Source organism: Gallus gallus, chromosome 1 (assembly GCF_016699485.2).
Source record: "Gallus gallus isolate bGalGal1 chromosome 1, bGalGal1.mat.broiler.GRCg7b, whole genome shotgun sequence".
Classification (NCBI taxonomy): domain Eukaryota; kingdom Metazoa; phylum Chordata; class Aves; order Galliformes; family Phasianidae; genus Gallus; species Gallus gallus.
Genome location: NC_052532.1, coordinates 98723257 through 98727858, shown reverse-complemented (window position 1 = coordinate 98727858; position 4602 = coordinate 98723257). Strand labels below are relative to the sequence as shown.

The 4602-nt window shown below is 41.2% G+C and overlaps 1 long non-coding RNA gene across 1 annotated transcript; it reads right to left on the bottom strand.

Moving 5' to 3' along the window:
• Nucleotides 1–251: 251 nt before the first annotated feature.
• On the bottom strand, nt 252–3374 carry LOC101749567. The gene is made up of 3 exons (XR_001470149.4): nt 3092–3374; nt 2100–2210; nt 252–1503 (listed from the first exon to the last, which is right to left on the bottom strand). It is a non-coding gene; the product is annotated as an uncharacterized LOC101749567 (long non-coding RNA).
• Nucleotides 3375–4602: the final 1228 nt, after the last annotated feature.

The window sequence follows — 4602 nt, the reverse complement described above, 5'->3', positions numbered from 1 at the left end:
ATAAGGATGAAAAAATAACAGTGTACTTCTGTTGCTGATTTTATTCTGTAATATTTTGTATAGTCCAAGTAGCTGATGATGCTATTTTCTTGGCAACAGAACAAGCAACTATTGTAACTAGAAAAAGCTAGACAAATTTCATACAAAACATGCAGTATATGTTAGGGCTTTCTGAAAGATTACTGCAAATTTCAAGGTTATAAAACAATAGTGTAGAGAAAACATATAAAAGAAACAGGAAAGAATGGGACTGGACAGGCCCAAATTATTTATTCAGCTTTCTCATGGACAAAGTCAGCCAATGACACTCAGGAGTCTCATCACACTCTGAAGCTGGTGATGATGCTGTGTTATCGCAGGACAACATTTGAGATCAGCCTCCCGTCCTCTGGGCTGAACAGACCAGGAGCATCAGCTGCCCCTCATATGTCTTGCCCTCTACATCCTTCAGCACCTTTGTTGCCCTTCTTGGGATGCTCTCCAGTAGTTTTAAATCTTTCTTACATTGTGGCACCCAGAACTGCACACAGTTCAGGTTCTGGTGAATCAGTATGTCTGGAAATGCTCTTAAAGTACTGCAGATAAGACATAAACACTTGAAGCATCTAACAGGTCTCATACACTCCCCAAAATAAAACCCGTCTGGCTCTACAGCTCTTCCACAAACTAAGCTTCCAATACAAGGTGCTTGCTGTCAAATTAGTTGCCTCTTGAGGAATCAAATTAGATGCCTCAAAATCTATATTTAAACCCTTGCTGCTACATAATCAGGCTATTAACACCATACACTCGCGCATTCTTAGAGATTTGGGACAATTCCACACTTACTATACTCAGACTGGTGTTAAATTTCAGAGTCATTTACTGTGTATTAATTACATCATGTGAGAGTAGGACATGACTAGCCTCTTACTAATGTTACTTGTGGTACATAACATATGCATAGGACCTGAGTGACAGATTACTTTTTTATGCCCTACTCCGGATAACAACTTACCTATAATGATTTTATAGTACCACCATTCATTGAGTTCCAGTCTGGTGAGGGAAATAACAGCTAGTTTACAGTTATTACTAATTTCAGTTTATGACATACTCAAGATGGAAAACATCATATAAAATCTCACTATTACTGTTCTTTCCTGTATGTTTGAGCTTTGTTCCATTTGTTATTTCTTCTGCTTTGCCTGTGCTGTACCTTTCTCCTTTTCTTCTCCATCTTCAGGTGACAATAAGAACATGTAGTATACAGTTCATAAACATAAAAAGGGGAGCTTGAATGTACCATGATCAAAAACTTCACTAGTGTCTCAGACATCTCTACTTTAAGCAGCAAATGCATGTCCATCGTCATATTCTTCAACTCCCTACCACTGCATTTAATAAGAACGCTGGAGTCACACAGTTTGACTTACTGAGAAGATATGAAATAGAAACACTGAGAAAGGAAAACCGAAACGATTTCTTACCTTCTGTGTTATTTTCATATCAGCATGTCTTCACCTGGAAAAGGTTTCAATATGCATGTCATATTTTAATAATCAAAGAAACTCTTTACACTGTCAATGATTTCTTATTAAGATGGAAATCAAGAATAATCTCTGATCTTCTGGCAGAGCCCAAAAGCACTTTATGAATTAGTCAGGCACTATCTAACTTCTGACAAGACTTCCCTCATCATAGGAAAACTGACTTTAAAATTATCTTCTAAGTTCACATCTATGGTCAGTGATAAGGGGCCTGAATTGTATGTAAGCCATCAAAATCATATGGTAATTTTTAATCATCACTAAAAATCAGCGTGCCTCCTCTTTAACAATAGAAGATGTGAATGCTTTGGTTTAGTTGTTTAACTTGAATTTTGAAAATCTATTCTGATGCCTGAGTTCCATTAGATGCTAAAATGAAACATCCTGTGCTAGACAAGCAGAATGTTAAGTACTTCACTGACTCTGGACTTACTTGTAACTTCTTTCATTTGTCTTCATGCCTTCTCCATTCCAAGTTCTGTAGCACCTCCCTTTGTCTTTTAAACGTACACCTTAGAAAGCATAAATCAATGAAGCATTCACAGTGATTATATGATTACCACAGCTCACCTGTTCTTGTTATATGGTCCATGATTTATCTTCAGTGTGTCTTTATGCTGTCTCAGCTTGAGAAATAAAATCCTTGAGATGAGCACCATAGCTTGTACAGTACTTGCCTTCCTAACAAGCAGAAACAGATTAATGATAAATTTAATATTTCAATTCCTTTAAGACTCCAGTTATACTGAGCAGAGCTTGGCTAAAGCCAACAGGTGCCAAAGCTTAAGACTGAGGAGAACTGCCTGTCCTGGTGGAAGCTTTTGGATTTTCTTCATGTATTTTGGAAGGCTGACCAACTATGCTGTACAGTTGTAGCCACAATGAGAAAACCTGACCAAGGTCAAATAAGTACAGATATTTTCCATCCCTATTCAAAACAGCAAGTGCTTCATAAAGGCCGGATCAGGCTGGCCCTGATTCAATAAAGACTTTGTTTCTACGATAAATTTTCAGTTTCCCAGATTTCAGTAGTTCTACTTAGTAACTCAACGAAAAACTGAAGATTTGTTTAAAGGACATAATCTAGCTAAATAAACCACAGTGAAGAACTTACATAATCTGGCTCTCTAAATTTACCTCTCACAGGGTTTTCTAAAGGCACTACAATGTAAGTCCACGTGGCATTAGTGTTGCCTCACAAAACGCATTCAATCTTCTGACATTTTTAAAACAGGTAGTTAATTGCAGGTTAAATACCACCCGAGTAGAGCTTAACTTGAAACAACAGTCTCTACCTAAATTTTACTCGTTTTTATTTCTAAAACTTAGATAGCTAAAAGATATTTGATTATGATCTGGCCATAAGAATGTTCTGTTATGAACGCTGACTATCCAGATGCCAGAAAACCCACTTCTCTTTGACATTTCTTAGGGGCAGACTCTCACTTCAGTTCTTTTCCTAGCAGGTCAAAAAAGCTGGTTCTTTTTCCACAGAGTATAGAAGTGCTCCTAACCTCAACCTTTCTGCTGTGAAGTTGATGAGCTAAATCTGGCAACTTTACCTCTTTCGGGCAGATGTGTAGCTCTGCCCGGCCTCATGAATCTCTTACCACCAGCTGTGTTTATCTGACTAGAGGCAAATCACTGAGGAAACATCACCGCTTCTCCTGAAAAGGAAGCGAACAGCTGTGCCTCACGTAATCTCTTCTTGGACCCGCCTGCCTCCCCTTCATTCCTCTACGTCTCACTGCACTTGCTAAACTTTCACTCTGCTTCCCTTTAACATTAGAAACTCCGTGACTCGGACTGACGTTTGTCCACAGTCAGTTCCCGCCCCGCGGCCCCGGCCTGCAGACAGCCACCGACAGCGGAGCGGGAGCGGCGGGACCCGCCCGGCAGCGCCACCGCCCCTGGGGCAGCCATTACACCGCCGGCGGCCGCAGCCCGGCATCGCCACCTGCTGGGCGCCGTTCTTCTCAACCCTTACCCATAGGAAGCCCGCGTCCTTTTCCTCACAGGGACGTGCTCGTACTGCCCTCCACCTGAGTTCAGATTTCTGCCCCTAATTTACCGTATTATGGAGAGCTTGCTGGTGCGCCTGCCCTTCTTCAGTAGCTGCTTAACCCTTTGCTGCTCTGAGATGGCTGCAAATACCTGAGGCTCATTCTGACAGTATACATACAAAGAATACAGTGTTCATTCTGGCACTGCTCTTCTTGGCAGAGTTAAACCTTAAGCAAGCTTGAGGTGAATGTCCTGCAGAAGACCATTTTATGAACATTTGCTTTTTCCAACCAAGCTGTTGATCTCCTCAAAAAGCTACACAGTGTTTTGCTGACCAGATTACATTTTTGTTTTCTTGTCTTTGCAACCATTATTTTTCCTCAGACTCCTTGTTCCAGTCTAGGCATTCCATGATTCTGACCAGGAGTTATGGTCATTATTATTATTTTGTTACTGACATTAGCATCTTTGTTCTCTTTAGCTATTATGAAATTGGCTTCTCCTTTCCCATTACTGTGTATTAATCTAAGTGAGGATTGATAATGCTGCACAATCATCTCACTTTCTTTATACATTGCTGTCAGGTAGACCTCATTGTGGCCTTCCAGTACTTGAAGGGAGCATATGAACAGGAGGGAGAACAGCTGTTTACGAGGGTGAATAGTGATAGGGCAAGGGGGAATGATTTTAAACTGAGACAGGGGAGGTTTAGGTTAGATATTAGGAGGAAGTTTTTCACACAGAGGGTGGTGACACACTGGAACGGGTTGCTCAAGGAGGCTGTGGACGTCCCATCCCTGGAGGCATTCAAGGCCAGGCTGGATGTGACTCTGGGCAGCCTGGTCTAGTGGTTGGCGACTCTGCATGTAGCAGGGGGGTTGAAACTGTCCTTTTCAACCCAGGCCATTCTATGATTCTGTGATTCTATGATTCTATGATTGCTGTAAGAGATATTAGAAATACCTTAAATGTTGACATCTAGAGTATCTTTAGTTTCCCCATGACATCTATGCAAGGCCGGTAGCTATAACGCAGTCCTGCTGGGAAACCTGAGTGACAGCAGAGGCTG